Source organism: Silurus aristotelis, assembly GCF_946808225.1.
Source record: "Silurus aristotelis genome assembly, chromosome: 4".
In the NCBI taxonomy this organism is placed as follows: domain Eukaryota; kingdom Metazoa; phylum Chordata; class Actinopteri; order Siluriformes; family Siluridae; genus Silurus; species Silurus aristotelis.
In genome coordinates this window covers 23576615-23600712 of record NC_139577.1, presented here as the reverse complement: position 1 = coordinate 23600712, position 24098 = coordinate 23576615, and the positions used below count along the sequence as shown (strand labels likewise).

The window sequence follows — 24098 nt, the reverse complement described above, 5'->3', positions numbered from 1 at the left end:
CAGCTGTAACAAGGCTTCCTTTTTATATTGAAATTGGCAGAGATCACAGTATCTGAATTTGGTACAACTGCAAACATTGACCAGACTCATTTTTATTCCACACATTAGTGTGTTGACATTCATATTGATCAATGTCACTTATATAGCATTTGCACTTGTCACTTAAATAGCTTTTTTTTTTTTTTTAAGAATCCAGATGTACATGCCTTTCCTGATAGAGATTCTGTAGCATTCCCTATCATACAGTATTTCATATCAGCACAAGCCAGATCATTTAAAATCCTTCTCTGAGACAGGAAAAAGGTATGAGGGACACCAAGCACACCACTACCCACAAGAACTGAATGTTACCTACCAGACACTCCTAATCTTACAAACAACATATAGGTATAGGGATAAAAAAAATAAAACTTGATGGGTTAATGACATGTGAACACTGCTTTAACCATCAAATCCTTATACCATCAACATAAAAAAGGGATTTAAAAAAGTCCTAAAATTAAGTAATTATGGTGAAGTAAAAGAAAAAGATAAAAACAAAGATCTTTCATTTAGGACATTTAGCTGAGGTTTTCATTTTCTGCAGGAAATAATGCATTAGATACAATATTCACTAACAGTTTATTTGTGATGGTTTAATCTGTGATTAATTCAATTTGACTAAAACACAACATAATTAACTTTATTTTGCATAATTCTGTCCATACACACAGATGGATAAAAATGGGGACACACCTAGGGACAAAAGATTCTATTTCATACAGAAACTCAGATTCACATTCTCAACAAAAGGGTGAAGAGCTCATAGAAAGACCTACATTTAAATTTGACAGACAACGATGTTTCTTATATACACAGCTACTACATAACTGTAAAAAGCAGTGAAATTATGTTATTTTATACCACAGCATTGTTATCAATTGATCTGAGGTATGGAAGGAGTCTCGGTTGTCAGCACTTTGTGCCAGTTAGCTTTGTGCCGCTTCGTCTCCACCGCAGGAAAGTCTCCAAAACACACCTGTCTTGTGTGCATGCTGCTGGTTTGTTGACATGCTGAAACTTTACCTGAGTCTGTGACCATTCCAATGTGTTTTTTTAAAGACCTCTCAGGATATTTGGGTGTATTTACTCTTCCCTGGTACCAGGTACTTGGCCCTGTCAGTGAGAAGCACCTCTCCAGCACAATGCTGGCATGACCATGCTTCAATAGGTGATGAGCAGCAACGAGTTTTGCTCAGAGCAGAGAATCGTTTTTTCTCATACAGTGCCCAGCTCCCAGCCTTTTACTCAGGTTTCTGTCTAGTTTTTGTTAAGGAATTCCAAAGCTCTGTTCTTTAGTGGTTATTGGATTCTTGGTCAACTTCTTAACCAAGGAACTTCGAACCTAGTTGCAGAGGTTGTGCTCAGCTCTATTCTAGCTCAAGTATGGTCATCCCAAACATCTCCATTTCATGAAGATGGAGCCCAGTGTGCTCCTTAGCATATTAGAATCTAAGGTCTACAGAGACTTCCTTCGACTTGGCATGGCTTCGCACTTAGTTTGATATACACTGTGAAATGTGAATATAGACCTTATATACAGGAAAGGCATGTGCCTCCTTTCATATCATGTCCAAACAGTAGAATTAGCCACAAGGTGCTCTGGTCCAGTTCTAGAGACATTTTAAGATAGTGAAAACAAACAGGATACACCACAGTTCAGTTTGGTGTGGGTGCTTGAATTCAACATTACACCACCCATCAAGATTTATTTTCCTCTAACAGCACCATGGTTTACATTGCAAACCTATTATATAGTAGCTGACATTGCTGGTATGTAGTTTGAGACAGTTTGGGATAGTAATCATTAGTACTGCACTTGTGAACATCTTCAAATATCTCAAGATCATATGTAATGAATAGCATTTCATTTCATGCGAGTAAACAGACCAGCTGAAGCCTAACAGTCTGCCAAGTGAATGTCTCTAGTGGTCAAGCCGTATTTGTATTTATCGTGGATTTTCAAGGTCACTTTAACAAGTGCTCTTTCTGACTTAGCAGCTCTTTGAGCCTAGAGTCAGGCTGCACAAAACTAGAAGCCTCAAATATAAGATTTCAGATATCTGATTTTAGGAAATGAACCGTGGATATATTACATTAGTTTTAATCTATTTTATTATATTGTTTGTGACAACATTATTTTTATTAAAATGTGACTCCACTACATCATAACGCAGAGTATAATGTTATGGTAGTTGCCCATATTATTACTCGATTTTACAGGTCATATATCATTCACTCTTACAGTTATTTATTTACTCTGCAATTAAGTGTGTATGGACAAATTGCACTCCAAACAAATCAGCAGATACGATGAATCAGCCCTGACACAATTGATTAGGGAACCGTGAGAACATTCAGATTCCGTCAAAGAGGAAAAGAGGATATGTGTGTAGAAAGAACCACATTTTACATTATTGTGCCAAATAATTTTCACCTTCCAGCCCTCTACATTTCATCTCCATACACAAGTCCTTCAAAAGCTATTATCCTTCAAAAGCTAAATGGACCGCATCAGAGCAGAAAGCAATGAAGGGGAGAAGTGTTCGTTGGAAGAATTCACTAATTTCAGTACTGATGTATTAAATGGCATCGGAAAGCTTTTTTTAATGCCGTATTTTGTTTCCGTTGTCAGAAAGAATTTGTAAAAAAAAAATTATAAAATGACAGAGGGAAACACGTTAAGAATAATTATGATGAGACTACTAATGACTACTTCCATAACAATGAAAGACTTTTTCCAGATCTGTCTATATAACATCAAAATAAACCCTTGGTTGTCATTGTTTTAGGTTTTGTCAGTTTGGTATAAAGGGAACCGTCACTGCTTCAGCAGAAGTACCCATTTAGCAAGAACCCATAACTATATACAGAATCATTGAGGAATTGATTTTCTCACTAAAATGCAGGTTTAAAAAAAAAAGAAAAACTGTGTTCAGGGAAGTCAGAGAAGCCAAAAAACAACACGGGTACAATATAACTGAAAACAACAAACCTTCTTGGTTATAAAATTAGAAAATAGGTCAAATGCCAGATATCATATTCGTTCTCTCTCTCTCTCTCTCTCTCTCTCTCTCTCTCTCTCTCTCTCTCTCTCTCTCTCTCTCTCTCTCTCTCTCTCTCTCTCTCTTACTAAACATTGTTTCATAAAGGATCATGCAAAACTACTGAGATTTCAACAGAGATAATAAATATAAGGTTTTCAGAACTGTTGTGTCACATGCTGGAGGAAGATAGATGAAAGTGTGAGCTGTTTTACAATCCAAATAAGCAGATCAATTTATGCTCAAAACAGATATGGGTCAAACGTCACGCAAACAAAAGCTACGCAGGGCAATCGGAATCTAAATGGGGGGCAGATGCAAAAAAAAATAAAAAAATGGAATAATGAATAAAGAATTCAACACTGAGAAATACACACTGAAATGGCAAAAGCTGAAATTTAATGAGGGTTACACAAAAAGGTTGAGATCAACAGGCAGGTGAGTGATAGTGACTAAATATCTGAGCTCGATTAGATTGTGGATTTGCTTTAGTTAGCAGTGTGTACATATTAGATGCAGGTGGATTTTTATTGTAAAATTGTCATATTGCCTACAATGTACATCTTAATTAAATATAGAACTCGTTTACAGCGTGTGTTGCTAGTGGTCCCTCACATTTAGAATGACCAGTACTGATTGCCTTATTATTCTTTACAAATAAAATATTCTAAAGACAAAAAAAAGTTTGACGGTGATAGCCTTGTTAGATTCCAACACTACTGATGTAAAAAAGAGTCTCATCAGTGTTGAGTTTGATTATTTTGTCTCTCAAAACACAAAGGTTTATTGGCTCTTAATTGGATTCATTTGAATGTTTTAAATCATTTAGAGATTAAAACAGAGAAATTGAAGAAAAAAAAATGTCTTTCCTGCAAAGCAGTTGTTAATGTGAAGTTTATAAATATTAATAACGCTATAGTCACAAGCCATTTTAACTACTTATAAATATATTTGAAATAAAACGTTCAGTCGGGTTTACAGCTCAACATGGTTACACTCAATGGCACAACAGTTGAAAAGCAATGAACAGAAAATATAGGTGTGTCTGTTCACTGTGCGTTTGTACTTTTTTGAAAGCTATGCATTAAAAGGTGTGTGTGTGTGTGTGTGTGTGTGTGTGTGCGCGTGCGTGTGCTTGTCAGACATTGCGTTTAAATCACTGATCTGTCTCTTTCTGTCTTTTTTTCTGTCTGTCACCCTCCAGGCGAGGCAATGCAATCTCCTCTACCCTCTTTAATTATGGAGTGCATGACACGATCTCAGCCAGTCCCATCTCGCATGCTGACAGCTCTACTAGCTGCGCCATTTACCTCTAAGTGGCCTCTTCTTGCCGTTCTACAACTATTTCGATGGCTAACTACTATTACGCAGATTCGGGTGGGTCCACTGCCGGCATGCTAATCTCAAACACCCAGATTAAATTTCACGTTTGATAGTCCAAAACATCGCTCATTCAGCCAGTGGGGATTACTGGCGAAAACATCGCACAGCTTCGACTCGGCGCTGATTAAAATGTGGAAGGTGAGTCATAGGCAAATTTACATGCTGTCACTGTAAGTCTAAGTCAGAAAAAAATGCACAAGGAGAGTTTACCGTGTAAAGCGAGGGCTGCGATTCTGACTTATTTGACACCCTACGGGATATGAGAGGATGATGGGTGCATTTGATTCCCTGTTGTAAGGACTACTTGTACTCTTCCCAAGTGTTTTCACAGAACATGGGCTGTAGGGAGGGAGGGGCAGGGCAGGACAGGGCGAGACAGGGCAGGGCAGGGCAGGACAGGGCAAGAGCAGGGCTAGGGCAGCAGGCAGGTGGTTAATTTTGGCAGGACAGAACACAAAAAATATTATAAAAGAAAGTTCCAGTTTCACACTGCAAAACAATGCTATCTTAGCAAGTAAAACTGTAGTATATTTAATATTGGCAAAACTATGCAATATTTCTTATTATAAGATCATTATAAATTAAATGCATTGTATAAACACATTCAGCCTCTTTTTCAATAATTGCTTTCTTTTTTTTCTTTTTTTTAAAATAATTTTTAGATACCTTGCTAAAATTAGGAGGAAAAAAAATCTTGAAATTAAGAAGGTTTTTGTTGTTAAATTGATTTATTATAATTAAAATTATAGGGAGTATTAATATTTGGCTATATCTGTTATATTTTCACATGCTGCACAAATTTTTTTTTCCATACAACACTGCCTGCTTTACGTATAACAGAGATGGGTGTTGTATTTAAGATTGTGTGTTATTTATTCTGTTTAACACTCTGTGAAGAAGCATGATAGAGTATGAGATTAAGATATAAAAAAGGGATAAAAAAGACTGTCTGGGTATTTCTGAGATGTACACACCATATGGACTTTTTTTTTACATATCTTCACAGATGTTGTTTAACTTGGCTTGACTTTAAAAAGACATTGAGGAAAATTTGCATAAGTATGTTTATCTCCATGAGCTCTGAAATACTTTCTTTGCGTGTTACTACAGAATTTCCATCAATTTTACATTCGCCCTAAAACCTTTCAAGGCATGCATTGTTTAGCTTGAATGTAAAAAAAAAAAAAAAAGTATGAATCATTTAAACCCTAGATGTCTCATGCTAAAGTGAGACACAGTTTTTTATTACTATATTTTAATGTATATACATAATAAACAAGTTTAAAATTTAAATATGCAAGTAAATTAGACCTGTCATCATAATCATTTGTCTTGAGGTCCCCTGGTGGTCTAGTGGTTAAGATGCAGTGCTCCCACCGCTGCGACCCGGGTTCGATTCCCGGTCAGGGAACCATCCCCAGCCACTCTTAGTGCCGGTCCCAAGCCCAGATAAATTGGGGAGGGTTGCGTTAGGAAGGGCATCCAGCATAAAACATGTGCCAAATCAAACGTGCGGAGGATCCGCTGTGGCGACCCCTAACGGGAGAAGCCGAAAAGAAAGTAAAGTAATCATTATTATTTGTCTTACACACAACTAAAATAAATATTTTCTGTTGTTTTTAATGTCACTCTTTTGCACCCAATTGCACAAACCTTATTGAGTATTTGTCAAAATTTGACACAATTACTTTGTTTCATCTGAATTGCAATCTAAAAATAAACCAATTTAAAGCCATGTCATAATAAATAAATTAACAGAAATCCACCCAAAGGTAGATTATAATTTAGCCTGTGGAATACAGCAAAATTATCATGGCAAACAAATGACCCTGATTTATGACATTCTTAAATAACGTGTAACTGTGTGTGTATGATTGATGATGATTGCCTTATGGGCATTTTGCAAATAATTTGCAAATAATAGCTACATCTGTAATATGATAAGGAAATTGTGTTTGAATTCACTGTGTACAAGTTTTCTGTATGCACTACTTTTTATTAATAGCAGCAGAATGTTTTGTAAGAGTCTGTACAAAAAATCTAACTAAAACAAAACTGGCCACATACAGTATCAAACTGTGAATCCAGTATAACTCCAGTGAAAGGCTAATGCAAACAACATTCATGCAAAAAAAAAATCGCTTTCATAGACTGAATGGAATGGGAAGTGAGATCATGTGACATATAAATCTATGTAATATGAGCCAAACTTTACTGCTGGTAGTCCTTAGTCCTTATTTTAAACACAGTCAAATCATTTTAAAATAACAATAATAACATGTAACTTTCTATATAAGGCTATATAACCTCACTATGAAAACTTTGTAAACAATATAGTTACATTTTCCAACTGATTGAAGTTGACTTATGAAAATATAATACTTGCTTTACTTAATTTGAATTCAATTGCACGTGCAGTCGCAGTTCCCGGGGTGACATTTTTAGCAAATAACATTGTACAAGCTAAATTAATCTATTTTACACTTACTTTCACCAACAATTTACAATTATGTGAATTATATATTCATGAATTCACACATTTATTCATTTATAATCGGTAATTGCGTTATCGGATGGCTTTGTCAATTATCATGGTGGATCTAGAGCTAATTCTAGCAAAACTAAGTAAGAAGCAATGGAAAACCCTAAATGGGATGTGTGGCACCATTCACACAAACACACAGATATTCTCTTATATTCATGGTCAGCATTGCAAATCCATCTACCACCAGGTTTTATGGAGGCAGAGGACCTGGTGAACTTGGAGGAAACCTAATAGAGGCCAACCTGTAACCCGGGCTTTAAGGGCTGTAACATGAGCCCTAGATTGGGAACCCGGAAGCAAGCAACTGCATAACCTTGCAACTCATAGAGTGTATTCAGTAATCCCCCACTTTAATGCGGTTTGAACCCCGTGCCCTATTTGCCACATAACTAATTTGTTTGGCTGATTTTCCCGGTCTCTCGCGGATAGCACGACAGACTAAAAAACTTATAGCGAATTGTTTTTATGGAGTTTTATGTTAAAATAATGAAACGTATTAATACAAAAAGATAATTATTGATTATAAAATGAAGTACAATGTTAATACAGTGCAGTACTGTATACATAAAATAGCATTTCTGGGGTGGCGTCCGTTTATTATGTTTTTTCGTTTATCGTGAACGGTTTTGGAACGTAACCACCGCGATAAACGGGGAATTACTGTATGGTGTATATAATATATAAATATTGATTAGTGAACAGGATCTTGTGTCTATGCAGTTGAATCGGATTCATTGTTTGGACTCAAATCACCACACACTATTAAGTCCTATGACAGTTTCAGATATAGAATCAGACTTGAAAACTTTTAATGTTTGTTATTCTATGTGCTCATACTGTATCTGCTCTCATTTCCATGCAATTTTTATGAAGGTGGGCTAATATATTTACAGAATATTCTGCCTCTAAAACATAAGACTCTAAATGTCTAACAACAATGAGTAACTATGTATTAACTGGGTTTTATGCCTTAATCAAGCACAATTATCAGCTCAGAAAATTGCCTGGTCAGGGGGTGTGCAGTAATCTTATATTTATTGCAGGTAGTGTTGTTTAAGAGAGAAATACATAGTGTTATTGATGTGTGATTTTTTAAAGTGACATTTATTTAATGTTAATAAAAAGATATATGTCAGTTTTCAGGAGAGCAGAGTTTTAAAAAGCTGAGAGAGAGAGAGAGAGAGAGAGAAGAGAGAGAGAGAGAGAGAGAGAGAGAGAGAGAGAGAGAAGAGAGAGAGAGAGAGAGAGAGAGAGAGAGAGAGAGAGAGAGAGAGAGAGAGAGAGAGAGAGAGAGAGAGAGAAAGAGATGCTGGTGAGGAAACGGTTGTTTATCTGAGAAAATTTCCACACCTTTCCAGGTATGTATTATTTTCTCACAGTCTATTCCTTATATAACTATAGGAAAAAATATATAATGAATACAAAATGGGCGAAATATATCCGCCTATCATTTTAGACTCGTCTGAAATCACATCCTGGTTTTTCTGCTTTTTTGCTTTCTGGTTATCATGTTCAGTAGAAAAACAGAGTTGCTGTGGCCTGTAGCACGGTCAACATTTGCTCAGAGGTGCTGTCTACGGAAGAGAGAACTGCCTGACCCAAATATTTTCTCCCAGCTTATTGTCTGTCCTCTTCACTCACTGAGCACGCCACATTACTCAGTCTGAGATACAGAGATTGCGGATGCGCATGCAATGCACAGGCACAGAAACAGTTCACGCTGCAAAGAAAAATCCGGTCTTTAACAGTCTGTCAAGAAACATGCACAAATGTACACACATGTAGTCAGGATAATGAGGGTTGCTGTGTTTAGGTGCACAGCACATATGTTTTCCACCTTGAGGCAATGTTAGAGTTCAGACAGTAAAAGAACAAAGAGATTGTCCCAGGAAGGACAGTTTATTGTGATGCGACTGAGCAGCATAAGGTCAACAAACAAATGAACAGAAACAGATGAATGGATAAATGAATGAGTGAATAAATAAATGAATGTTGTTTCTGCAACCAAAAATTGCACCATAAAACATTAAGGGGTAATACTGAAACTCTACAGAATGATAAAACCCGGCCCAGCAGCTCATTACAAATGTATTGTTGGCAGCAGTCCACCGTTCATCTCTTCTTATCACACCCTTTGTGAAATTACGAGAGACTCGCTTTCCCAGAATTCTTATCTGGCCATAGAGAAGTTGAAGGGCAAAGTCACCTCGATATTACTGTTGTAATTATAAGCTAGCTATCTGCACATACCATTTTAAGATCACTTGTAGTCTTTCTCTCTCGTTCTCGCTCTCACACACAGACACACAAACACATTGTTACAAAGAAACACAGAAAAGCACAGAATACAGAGAACACTAAGAATCTGAAAGCAAGTGATCTACAAGAGTTACTTTTTAGTCAGTAGTCAACAAGCAGAGGGGCAAAGCTTAAATCTATTTCTGACTTAAAGCATTAAGTGGCAGTCTATCTTTAACAGGCTGCAGAGTGTTTAGTATGGGAAGTCGAAGTAAAGCCCTCAAACCAAAGAACAAGGAGTAGTCTATAGGTAATGTATTTACCTTAGGGAAAATAACAGGCTCCTGCTCCGTCAGAGAACTTGGTGACTTCTCCAGGGCTTCAACAAATACACAGTTAAACACAGTGTGTTCTAAGTTTGATGAACCTCCTTGCATTCACATTCACCTGACTGCTCATCACCTGTACCTGGACAGTGTTGAGTCTATCACTGAATTTACCTAATTGCTAACCTCAAGACTTTAAGGATTTTGTACACACTATCTCATAAATACTGTGTTGCTTTTAAAAGTCCGACTCAAGTCTGACGAAATATTTTGGATTTGACTACCTGTTGCACTAAAACTTACATACACAGCAACTATTTTGTTCTTCTATACAGTTATTATCCTAGTTTTGCATAGTGATATCTGAGCAACTCAAGAACTATGAGGGTGGATTTGGACTGCAATTCATATAGACAGTCTGCTATAATAGTTTAGGACTACATTTAAGCACCTATCATTGAACAGCACACCTTAAAAATGACCAAACTACAATAAATAGACATTTAGTGCCACCCAGATGAGGATGAGTTCCCTATCGTGTCTGGTTCCTCTCAAGGTCTCTTCCTCATTCCTTTTTAGGGAGTTTTTCATTATTATCATCACCTATTTTGCATTGACTTATAGGGACTAAACTTTATAGGCACTAACATAAATGTACATTTTATAACCTCTTTAGCTCTGTAAAGCTGCTTTGGGACAACTTCCATTGTTAAAAGTGCTATACAAATAAATATTGAATTAAATATTAAGCACTTATTGCTTAATATTAGATGCTCAGTACAAATGCACTTTATGAACCATTGCAAATTTCCTCTATCACTATGGTATCGGAATAGTATTGATATATAATAACGTTTTTATTTTTATTTCTTTTAAACATATAGAGCATAGCCCTTGCATATGTGTGCTTTTATAAGACTGCAGAAAGAACATCACTTATAATCTTATACTCCAGTACTCATGTTAGATTTCTGTAAAGCTGCTTTGAGACAATGTCTGTTGTGAAAAGCGCTATACAAATAAACTTGACTTGACTTGACTTTTCATGACTTGTAATATAACTGACTTGGCTTATGAAACAAACATTACTTCAAGTCACATTTTTGCATTCGTGGCTATTATTGTCAAATTAATAACAATCTAAGAGAGAGAGAGAGAGAGAGAGAGAGAGAGAGAGAGAGAGAGAGAGAGAGAGAGAGAGAGAGAGAGAGAGAGAGAGAGAGAGAGAGAGAGAGAGAGAGAGAGAGAGAGAGAGAGAGAGAGAGAGAGAGAGAGAGAGATGCTGGTGCTGATTGTTTATCTTGAGAAGTTTCATATAATGGCAGGTGTGGATTATTTTCATATAACCTCACAGTCCATTCCTTATGTAACTGTTTGCTGTGACCTATGGTACTGCATAATATGCACATGTACAAACATGAGCAAACAGCACAAGACAAGTACGTGTTTCCTAATAGCAGGACAAACCGCACAGGGCCAACTAGTATATCTTATACATTTATAATATTTGGTAAATGCCCAAAATCAGAGCAACTTATATGATTGTTAACAATCATTTATACAGTTAAGCTGAGATGAGGCTGTTTGAAGGATATGGCAGCAAGAATGCAGGTGTTTAGTACAGTATTTTGTATACGATGATTTAAAAACAGTTTAAAAAGATGCACAAAAATTGCTGTTCAATTAAGTATTTGTGTGTGTGTGTGTGTGTGTGTGTGTGTGTGTGTGTGTGTGTGTGTGTGTGTGTGTGTGTGTGTGTGTGTGTGGGTGTGTGTGTGTGTGTGTGTGTGTCTGTGTGTATGTGTTCGTCCAGTCTCTGGTTACCTTCTCTTCTCAGCAAACACAATCAGCCTTACAAGTCTTATAATATGTTAGTGCAGTAATGTAGAAGTTTTCTACTGGGAGCAGTTTGTGAACAAATAAATCAGAATGTATTTTTTTTTTTCAATATTAAAAAAGCTTCACCTACATGCAGCTATCTGAACTAGGTATTAAATGCAGTAAAATTATAAAACATATTAATTACATGTATTTCTCGAGTGATACTCTAATTTAACATGTCAGTTTAATTGAATTCTTAAATTTGATTGAGCTGTGCACAGCTTGGCTTGGACACTAGCTCTTGCTGTGATTTTTAATGCGTTTGTTGTAATACATTATTGTTTCTATAGTAATGGCTCTTATATGGTGGATGCTCCTCATATCTCAAACAGACTTTACCAAAGAAAATGTATAATGTTATACATTGATATCAAAGTTTATTTTTTTCATTTTTGCTCATTCATAAACTTATACATTTCTTATATTTTGCTACTGGGATGATTTTCATTATGACCCAATGGTGTAGTTTTTCAATGTACACTGCATTAGCTTTGTCCTAGACTCTAAAATAACTAAAAAAATTTTGATTGAAGATTCGAGGAAATACATACATTTTCTTGTGAATAAACATATGAGTTCCATATATATCTGTTATGTAGCAGTTTCTTGCTATATGCTTTCTGCCACGTGCTTGGTAATTGAGTTTGTTTGTACCGGGTAAATGTGGTTGGCCCCTTTTTTTCGCACAGCAGCATAGCAGTTTCCTTCGGTATTCTGGTATTTTAAAGCACATGGCAAGACACAAAGCACATCAATCTGACAGAAGATTCCATTTTGAAATCTGATTCTTTTGTCACGCCTGAGTCGATCTTTAACGTCGTTTACTCTAAGCAGGCATTTATAAACAAAGGAACGTTCGACACTCGACTATTCATCTGAGTCATCCTGCACAATGCAAGTCATCGCCGAGTTCTCTGCAGCTTGCATATTTAAGTTTTCATTACACAGTCAACAACACATCATAAACAATATTTACTTGCATCAACATTTTAACATCAACACCATCACAACGAAGAATCAAGTATAACTTATAAAAGAATAACACTGGTATCTTAGGCATTATATATAAAATCCTAAAACTTTATAGCACTTCAATACTTATTTAACAAAAAATCCATTTGACTTGGAATTAATAAATGTATGATGTTTCTTTAAAAAAAGAAGCTGTAAAAAAAAGGTACAAGCATGGATTTTATACAACACCTGCATCTGAATCTGCATACAGGGCTGAGTGATATCACAAATATGGCATATTATGATACATTTAGGCATTTATCCAATATATATCATACATCACAGTATGCAGGTTGCTAACAAACGACTAGCAAATGAGTAGTGGTTTCAAATGAATAAAATCTGTAAAAAACTTTTTCTTTTACTTTTTTCTTTTTAATGTCTAAAAAATACATTACAAAACAATTAAAGGGATGTAAGGATAAAATCTAGATCACAAAATATCATCAATATTTAATATCGATATCAATATTGATCGCCATGCCAGATTGTCTGGTCATATCTATATTTGTATTTTGTGGACTAAATAATCAGTATATATTAAAAGTATTCAGAATTAAACCCTATGTGTGTGTGTGGTCTAAAACTTTTTTTTTAATACATAAAAGCCGTATCTTTTTGCTTCTGGTAAAAAACATTTAAAAAAATAATAGGCAGAAAATAAGAGACCGTTGTCTGTCAGCATGTCATAATGTGAAAAATAAAGCTGTGAAAGCTTTTTATAGTGCTGTCTTTGTCTAAATCTTTCTCATATCTAAGTGCTCATGTCCATATTAAAGTAAAAACCTCCCACATATTGTGTCTGTGGGAACATAGTCCCAGTGTGGACCTTTAATCTCAACCAGATGCTCTGTGAACCTTTCTGCCAAAAAAACAATAATGTGCATCCTATTCATGTATTAACATCAGTTTAGAACCCTTTATTATATCATAACCCCAACCTTAACCTTACATTTAAACACTGTAAACCTGCAGACTAACTGAATTGTTTAGATTATGTGATCACTAAACGTGATCACATGAAATGCTGATATAGAATTCATTTTATTACCATTTATTCACATTTTTTCATCTAGTGGATTAGGAGTCCTAAAAACACTTGGCAGGAGGAATTAATACATCCTGGATGGGTGCCAAAAACACACATTCACACTCTCATTCACACCTAAGGGAAATTTATAGTCATCAATCAATTTACTAGCATGTTTTTGACTGGTGGGAGGAAACTGGAGCACCCTCAGGAAACCAATAGGGACATGGAGAGAACATGAAAAACAGCACACAGAGAGCTACATGTAATGCAACCAAAGTTCCTGGTAGAATTACATGTGCTGAAAATGACCAAGTCTAATCTCCAGTATAATATATTCAAACCAGTAAGGATAGTATAGTTGGATACTGTTTAATTTCTGTTTACTGTTTAATTTCACATAGTATATATGCTATAGCCATGCCCACAGCTTAATAGTCTTTTTTATAAAAAAGTAAGAATATTGTTGCAGAATTGCTGGCGTGTGACCAAAGCAATGACCGTACTGTGAAAGCCGACGTACATTTAATCAACACTGCACCAAAAAATCCACTATAACTACTAGAACAGATGGAAACATTCGACTTCTATTTTAGCGAGTAAACCTATACGAAGCAAGCGAGAAAGAAAAAACAGAATTTCCTTTTCTTACACGGGTTTGTGCCTGCTGGAAAATCTGTCATTAGCTTTCTAATACAGGGTTTATAATTGCATCCCCCTGATGGATGACACCTATTAAAAGATAAGAGTAGCTGCAGAAATATACCCACGAAGCCTCTTTCTCCTCTCTGTCACATACATACATATACGCGCACATACACACACACACACACACACACACACACACACACACACACACACACACACACACACACACACATTTCAGAAAGACACATTGGTGTGTTAATATGTAAGCCATTTACCAAAGCAGCATTATGCATTTAAATAATATAAGGTTAAAGCAATGCAATTTTAAACAAAATTGGAAGAGCAAATAAGTCTGAATACATTACGTGAAGGAAAGGAAAAAAAACAACTACTGTAATAACTAATATAAGCTAACTGATGAAAGTGAAGTGTGAGGACATGTGTGCATGTTTAGATGTTGTGTACACTAAGGGTTCTATAAACAAAATCAGCAAAGGAATAAAAACTCAAACAAATGGTATTCAAGTGTAAAACTGGTTTTACATTGGAGTATGTCCATGTCTTGCAAGCTGCCTGGCCTAATTTAGTTTGCCCAGCTAGGAATTAGTGCATGCCAATGATTTGACCTTACCCCAAACAGTCTGGGGGGAACTAAATTAACCTAATTACATACTTTTTTGTATTACAGGAAAAAATATTCTGAAACATAAATACATAAGAAACCATGGTTGGTACTATAGAATATGTTGATTAAATAAGATAAACTGAACATAATGTATTTGAATGTTCTCAAATTTAACAAACTGGCAATGGCAATCAACACTAATAGCCTATTAATAACCAAAAGCATTGTTTCACTTTACATTTACAGATGTAAACAAATTCCTCAATGAATGTGTTTTTTTGCTATTTAGTTGATGAAAATTCAAGGACTTGACATTTACCCCTAAAGTTATTTTTGCTAGTACATTTGCTAGTATCTAGTACATAATACCATGCCATGCCAATCGCGGTTTGCTGAGGTAATGTACTTGAATAAATTAAATCAGAAATAAAACACTATAAGGCATGCTTCTTACAGGATAATAATCAATGATGGAGTGAAGGCTGATGTGAAGTTATAAAATAAAATTTTTATTTCTTAATTAGATACCACTTACTTTTTATAGTTTTATATATATTTGTATAATTGTAAATAATGTCTAGTTACATCTAAATATTGCTGAACATCTATGAAACAAATGAATTACCAGTCCAATACCAGTGGTAGATAAAGTAAAAGTACAATTCCAATGATAAAATTTAACGACAGAAAAAGTAAAAGTACTCCTTTCACATATCTGATCAATTAAAAGTACAGAAAACTTGCATTTGAATGTATCAAAAGTATCAAAAGTAAAAAAAAAATAATAATAATTTTATAAGAACTATATACCATATGGACAAAAGAATTAGGTCACTTGACTTTTCCAGCCAAATGTGGTTCCTCCCCAAAGTTGGAGGTGTCCTATAGTTTTTTTGTTTTTTGCATATGGTAGCATAAGACTTTGCCTTCAATTGAACTAGGAGACCCAAAACTGTTCCAGCATGACAATGCCCCAGTGAACTACAGAGCTCTGACCTCAACACTACTGAAAATCTTTGCTCATGGATGAATGAGCACAAATTACCACAACCATACTGCAGAATCTAGTCGAACATCTTCCCAGAAGAGTGGAGTTTATTATAACAGCAAATGGGGACTAAATGTGCAAACACATGTGGGGATTCAAAAGTGAGTGATAACAGCTGTATGTCATTTAACTATGCAAAGCCACATGTCCTATTCATAATGTTCATGGTTTTGTCTGCTTGACAGGACCATACAAATTTGTGTATCTTGTATTAGGGCAGTTAATTAAATTTGGTGCTTTAAGTACTAAGTGTGTATTGAGTATTGAGTATTTCCTCTCATACTGACCACTAGATGTTCAACATGGCACCTCATGGCAAAGACTCTTTGAGAAAGAAAGCATGCAAACAGTTTGCTAAAGACAACCTGTCCAAGAGCATGAATTACAGGAATCATGTGCTGTGGTCTAATAAGACTAAGATTAACTTGTTTGGATCAGATAGTGTCAGATGTGTGGCAACACCCTGCTGAGGAGTACCAAGAAAATGTTGTCTTGCCTACAGTCAAGCATGGTGGTGGTAGCATCATGGTCTGGGGCTGCATGAGTGCTGCTGGTACTGGGGAGCTGCGGTTCATTGAGGGAAACATGGATTCCAACATGTACTGTGACATTCTGAAACAGAAAATGTTGCCCTCCCTTCAGGAACTGGGCCTACCGCAGTTTTCCAACATAATAACGACCCAAAGGTAACCCCAAACTGCTTTGCTGAGGAAGTTGAATTTGAAGGTAATGGAATGGCTAAGTATGTATCCAGACCTGAACCCTAATAATCACCTGTGGGGCATCTTCCAGCTGAAGGTTAGAATCGCCATGTGTTTAACATCCAACAGCTCTGTGATGTCATTATGGAGGAGTGAAAAGAAGATCCCAGGAACAACCTGTATAGCTCTGGTGAATTCCATGACCAGGAGGATTAAGACTAGATAACAATGGTGCACACAAATATTGACGCTTTGGACACGGTTTTGACATGTACACTTAGTACTCACGTTTCTTGCCAGCTATTTTGACAATAATGGCTGTATGTTGAGTTTTTCCAGAGGACAGTAAATCTGTACTGCTATACATGCTTGACGACTCTAAAAGTATTGTCTCTTGAGAAGATGTCCTATATATTCTACTACACTATTCTATATCTATTATACTATATTATACTATATACTATATTATATTATAGTATGAGGTACTACTATATATATATAAATATATATATATATATATATATATATATATATATATATATATATATATATATATATATATATATATATATATATATATATATATATACAGTGAGGAAAATAAGTATTTGAACACCCTGCTATTTTGCAAGTTCTCCCACTTAGAAATCATGGAGGGGTCTGAAATTGTCATCGTAGGTGCATGTCCACTGTGAGAGACATAATCTAAAAAAAAAAATCCAGAAATCACAATATATGATTTTTAAACTATTTATTTGTATGATACAGCTGCAAATAAGTATTTGAACACCTGAGAAAGTCAATGTTAATATTTGGTACAGTAGCCTTTGTTTGCAATTACAGAGGTCAAATGTTTCATGTAGTTTTTCACCAGGTTTGCACACACTGCAGGAGAGATTTTGGCCCACTCCTCCACACAGATCTTCTCTAGATCAGTCAGGTTTCTGGCCTGTCGCTGAGAAACACGGAGTTTGAACTCCATCCAAAGATTCTCTATTGGGTTTAGGTCTGGAGACTGGCTAGGCAATGCCAGAACCTTGATATGCTTCTTACAGAGCCACTCCTTGGTTATCCTGGCTGTGTGCTTCGGGTCATTGTAATGTTGGAAGACCCAGCCTCGACCCATCTTCAATGCACTAACTAAGGGAAGGAGGTTGTTCCCCAAAATCTCGCAATACATGGCCCCGGTCATCCTCTCCTTAATACAGTGCAGTCGCCCTGTCCCATGTGCAGAAAAACACCCCCAAAGCATGATGCTACCACCCCCATGCGTCACAGTAGGGATGGTGTTCTTGGGATGGTACTCATCAATCTTCTTCCTCCAAACACGTTTAGTGAAATTATGACCCAAAAGTTCTATTTTGGTCTCATCTGACCACATGACTTTCTCCCATGACTCCTCCGGATCATCCAAATGGACATTGGCAAACCTGGACATGTGCTGGTTTAAGCAGGGGAACCTTCTGTGCCATGCATGATTTCAAACCATGACTTCTTAGTGTATTACCAACAGTAACCTTGGAAACGGTGGTCCCAGCTCTTTTCAGGTCAATGACCAGCTCCTTCTGTGTAGTTCTGGGCTGATTTCTCACCTTCCTTAGGATCATTGAGACCCCACAAAGTGAGATCTTGCATGGAGCCCCAGTCCGAGGGAGATTGACAGTCATGTTTAGCTTCTTCCATTTTCTAATGATTGCTCCAACAGTGGCCCTTTTTTTACCAAGCTGCTTGGCAATTTCCCTGTAGCCCTTTCCAGCCTCGTGGAGGTGTACAATTTTGTCTCTAGTGTCTTTGGACAGCTCTTTGGTCTTGGCCATGCTAGTAGTGGGATTCTTACTGATTGTATGGGGTGGACAGGTGTCTTTATGCAGCTAACGACCTCAAACAGGTGCATCTAATTTAGGATAATAAATGTAGTGGAGGTGGACATTTTAAAGGCAGACTAACAGGTCTTTGAGGGTCAGAATTCTAGCTGATAGACAGGTGTTCAAATACTTATTTGCAGCTGTATCATACAAATAAATAGTTTAAAAATCATACATTGTGATTTCTGGATTTTTTTTTTTTTTAGATTATGTCTCTCACAGTGGACATGCACCTACGATGACAATTTCAGACCCCTCCATGATTTCTAAGTGGGAGAACTTGCAAAATAGCAGGGTGTTCAAATACTTATTTTCCTCACTGTATATATACATACAGGTATTATGGGACTTGATGTAGAAATATTTACCTTTTCACTCTTTAATGCTGCAACATGCAGCCATAGAAATGTAATAGAAAGTCAGAATAAAGAATCTCAAGTGGTGTTCCAAGAATTGGTACATTTCAATATGTGAAATTGCCCAGCCGGTATTCAGTATATGCCTTATTTCTTAATGGTGGACTATTTTAGCCATGAATGTGACATTAATTTGCAGGTTTTACACTTAATTACTTTTTAAGCAAATGCTAATTGTCTTATGTGGGACACGTGGGGAGGGTGCGGGGAATCCATGAATCTCTCAGCCCCATATTTAACACACACAAAAGTAAAACACACACACATATAAATGAATAAAGCAATAAACATACGGTTCTTGCAATAAATTGTACTGTATTCAGATAGTAGTTAACATAAACCATAAGTCAAAAGTCAAAATGCTTATGGTTTAATGTGCCTATGAAATAAGCTTTTGGCCATTAATGGTAGAGAAAAGAAAAGAAGGGAAGTCTGTGAACCTGAAGTCACAAGTGTTAAGCTATTCTGGAATCCTCTTGGCAAACTCAGACGTTTTTTTATCCTTTTATCCTCTTCATTATACCTGGAACCAACACAAACAAGCTAACACCCTATGTGGCGTCTGAAGCATGACTGCAAAAGATCATCACATTAATTACACATCTTCTACTGAGGGTTACATTTTGAGACTTCTTTTATCCATCTTCATACAAATTTACAGTGTGATGGTCGATTTTTATATCATCAAATCTTTAAAAAACATACTGTAATGACTGTTTAGAGCAGAACAATATAAAAAATTCAACAGTATTACACAACCCCTTCTGCTTACTACTTATTTTCGGAGTGAATTAAATTAATATATCACTGAAGCAGCTATGCAAGCATTCCGTTATTCAGTTAGGGAAACAGCTAGATATTTTTTGTAGACAGTTATGCTTTGAGGATTGATCTTAGCCATCTGTTTATCCTTCCACCAAATTGTGCCTGGTATGTATAAAATGTTTATTTATTATTATTATTTTTTTAAACTGCATGGCACCAGTATCTTTTTTTTTCTTAGGGATGTCTTTACCATAGAGTATAACTACTTTGAATTATACACATTATTGCAGTATACTATTATATGGCATACTAGTACCCTGCATTGATTTTTGATTATCTCTGAGATAAACAATTGCCATAATTTCTATATGTAACAAGTAGTTAGAGGTAGGATGTGAGTGCAGAAAATCTGAAAATAACAAAAACTTCAGTAATCCATAATCAAAATATATGGAGAAATATTAGAAATAGATCTGTACTTATAAACAGGTCAAAACTGACAGGGCACCAAGGAATAGCTCTAAGGCTAAGAAATGTGTAATAACATTTCACAAGAAAATAAGGAAAGAGACCGACATAGATGATTAAATATCTTCAAACAGCCAGGTGTACAACAATAATCAGGTTTATACAACCATTAGTTCTAGTCCACTAAGTTGATTCGATGAGTGGGTGTTTTTAAGAGTGTTTATATTTAGTATAACTGCACTGGGATGTTTTACTGTTTGTCTTCCTCGTCCTGTCTGTGAAATCTACTTCATCAGCAGACAGTAAACACTTTTGCAATTTTGCATTAAAAACTGCTACTAAATCACCATTGTATTATACATAGACAATGCCTTTGCACTTCGTTCCACATTTCATTCTGTGTGCTGGTGGATGATACACTGCCACTGTGCTTTTAATCTTTTTTTGCACACATGCACTTTATGTAGTATGTAGTTTATGTAGTTCTTTGTAAACCTGCTTGTGTCCTTTTTTGTCTCATGTAAATTAATGCTGTTTCACATAGCACCGTGGTCCTAGGGGAAAATTGCTTCATTTCTCTGTGTTCTGTACCGAATTTACTGATTACAATAAAAGCCACTTCACCTAGCAGGTGTTACATTTTTGATGAATTCACATTTGAAACCATGTCAGAAGAAGACAAAAAGTAATAAGGCACCTTTAAGGGAACATACAAGCCATTGTGAGCTAACCAGCTACATCTCAGCTGGAGGCAAGTGAGTAGATCAGTAGTTAAGATGTCAGCCTTCTAAACAGAAGGTTGTGTCTTCGAGTCCCAGCACCACCAAGCTACCACTGCAAAGCCCTTGAGCACCACTTGTAATCCTCAACTGTTTAGATGTATAAATAAAATAAGTATAACTTGCTCTGGATAAGGACGTCCTTCAATGCTATACATGTAACTTTCTTTGTGGAGTATAAATAAGTAATGTTTATGTTGAAGTGTCAGATATTTTATTTAAATTCTTATTTACAAGATTGTGGTATAAAAGCAATATCACACACAACTGTGCAGTTATTTTGAATCCTGGCATATCTGTGGTAACCTGCAACCAAATCACTGTTGTGCTGATATTCGGCACAAATGCACACTTGCACACTTGGTAAATAACTATCTAACAAATCTGTTGCCAGGAATATAAAACAGAAACCAACCAGTGGAGTCTGTGACTGTGTCTCTACATTTCACATCATGATCCACCTGTTGACTCTATGTCAATGTCCCTGCCTGGTCAAATTTACACTGGTCTTATTTTATTAACACTTACTACCAGTCTATTCGAGTTACAAAACAAGCTAAATCCATGAACAGTTTCCTTGTTCAACATCTTCAGTTTCATATGTATGTTCAATACCACATCTGGTCGGTTGTGGTGAATTAGACAGCAATATTTGGACAGACTGAAAAGATGTTAGATTTGTAGGCTAATTCATAAAAATCAATATCAGTAGCATCATAAATTATATTTTGCTGTAGAGGAATATAAATAAATATAAAAATGCAAATCGATTCTCTGGACTTTGCACACAGTAGCCTCATAGTAAAGCCTACTGCAAGTAATGTGGTTGTCATTTTGAAATGTGATTCAAAGGCACAGATGTTTATTTTTTATTAACCAATTAGTTCTTTAATTGAGTAATAGGGCATTTGCATACTAAAGGCATCATAAAGCACTGACCCCGATGTGGAGTCTGGGACGGAAAAAAAGAAGACATGCCTGCGTTATTCATAAACATTTGTACATGAGCTCATATTTGATATAATTCCATGTTAACGTTAAAACACAATCCACATTTAGTTTTTACTGATCTGCTATTTAGAGCATAATTGATTTATTTTAGTGTTTTATGTTAATGAATTAAAGCTTATTTTATTTAAGATCTACACCTAGAACTCACCCAGGCCCTCTTCCAAACTACCCAGCTGGGCTGCAATTGTCTCATCATTTCCATATAAAATAATATAGGCTACATTTAAACCGTAATTGTATCATTCAGATTTGGGAGAGCCAGGGTCCAGCAGAGCCATTGATAATTTTCCTGCTTAAACACACGTGCTTTCATTCATTTAACAGTTAAAGTGTTTTTGAGCAAGAAAATTACCAAACTGCTGCAGCCAGGCCCACTGAGAGCAGAGTTGTTTGCCACTGCTTTAAAAGCAAACCTTGTGTACTGTTTCTTGTAGACAAGATGCTGAAACAAATAAGCAGGAGTAAGACTGAGCTTGTCATGGTGATGGAGAGAGACAATTCTCAAGAAGAGTGACTCAGCCATTTGCTCCACCCCAGCATTACTGCTGCATTGCCAGGAAAACACATTCAAGCCAGCGTGTTCTCGTCATTATAAACTGGCACGAGCAAACTCATATGGAAAGTTAAATGTTGTTCGGGTTGGACTCAAGGGGAATAGTAGAAGTCTTTGCCAACAAAATTATCCTTGATCGTTTGAAGAGCTTTACTTCTTTTTTTGGATAAGAACAAGTTACTTCGGCTCCAGAGGCATGTCTGAGGCTGTCCATGGTGCTGAATGTGTGCCTAAATTGTTGTCTAAGATATAAAGTAAATCATATCATGGTGCAAATGACTGTGCAGTAGAAATAAAAGTCAATTTAATTATATACATATGACCATACTTTATTATTTTTTTTAATCAGCTTAAACATTTCAATCATGATGAAATAACACTTGAGCGAATGCAGAGTGAAAAACATTAGACACCCTCATACACAATAGTGTATGACTCATCAAGCAAATAAGACAAAAAAAAAGTCTTGAGAGTAATACAAATTCCTTAGTAATCTAAGCTTGAGCAAAATAATGGTCAAATGCAAACTTCAGCTTACTCTCGCCCACAGATATCTACCACCTCCATCAGATTACACTTGCCAATACTGCCTGGTGCTACTAGAATTTCTAAATCAATAAGCAATTTCCTATCAGCTAAGATCAGCAGATGGGGGCTGCATGGCCAACATGTGAGTTTTGTGGCCTGTGTTTGAGAGGAGGGGGTAGTTGAGGTGAAGGACACAGCCAATTGTACAAAAGACCAGCCTCTGCTCTTGACCATCAGCAAAACCAGGGCATTCTGTACTTATCCACCTCCACACACACACCCCCATCGAGGATTGGAGTTTGACAGACCTTCTATGTAGCAGTCTTTCTCACAGTGTGTGAAACTGTAGGTTTTAAATGAGACCTAGTTGCAAGCTGAGTACTAATAGTATATATATATATATATATATATATATATATATATATATATATATATATATATATATATATATATATATATATATATGAAATGCATGCACCATTATAACTCTATAAATTTATAAATCACAAGACAAAAGATTAATACAAGAGAAGCATAATTTTCAGCCACGAAACTGTAGCTCCTAGCTTTTCTTTTACTGTCATAGATTGTTAAAAAAAGACCCTTCTCAATAAGACAGGACTGCATAAAGTAATCTCTGCTTGGATAATTGAGAATAATGGACACCTGTAATCACATTTAATCAAAAGGTAGTGCAGATATTATAGATTATTCTGAGTATAAAGAAAAGGAATAGCATTTTAGCATTTTTGATCCCTGGACCATTTACATCTAAATGCTGTTCACACAGAGGACTGAAATACAACATTGACCACTTTTACCGAGCTACAAACCACAATACACATCTAAGCGCTGATCATTCGAGCACGAGAAGGAAAGAAAATGCACTTGAACGGACGATATGATGCTGAGCCGAGCTAAGCAACAGGTTCGGCACTTTATTGCAAAAAAACCCCAGGAATATATATATATATATATATATATATATAAAACATTTACCACTGTACTAAATAAAAAAGCGTGATGTCGCAAATGCGTTTAAAGGGGTCTTTTTTCTCAGGCACTGCGGAGAGGAAGGACTGCGGGTGTGGTGACTGCATTAGCAAGCGCACTATCCTGCGCGCGCGCACACACACGCACGCGGGAGCGCTCTCTCTCTCTCTCTCTCTCTCTCTCTCTCTCTCTCTCTCA

At 36.2% G+C, this 24098-nt stretch overlaps 1 protein-coding gene and 1 long non-coding RNA gene across 4 annotated transcripts in view; both read right to left on the bottom strand.

Annotated features, from left to right (window-relative positions):
• adgra1b (adhesion G protein-coupled receptor A1b) overlaps window positions 1-24098 on the bottom strand; it is a 201138-nt gene that overhangs the window by 30348 nt on the left and 146692 nt on the right. The gene's annotated exons all lie outside the window — the stretch shown is intronic.
• LOC310724445 lies at window positions 682-7015 on the bottom strand. The gene is made up of 5 exons (XR_014533064.1): window positions 6055-7015; window positions 5735-5808; window positions 3173-5674; window positions 1079-3099; window positions 682-1034 (listed from the first exon to the last, which is right to left on the bottom strand). It is a non-coding gene; the product is annotated as an uncharacterized lncRNA (long non-coding RNA).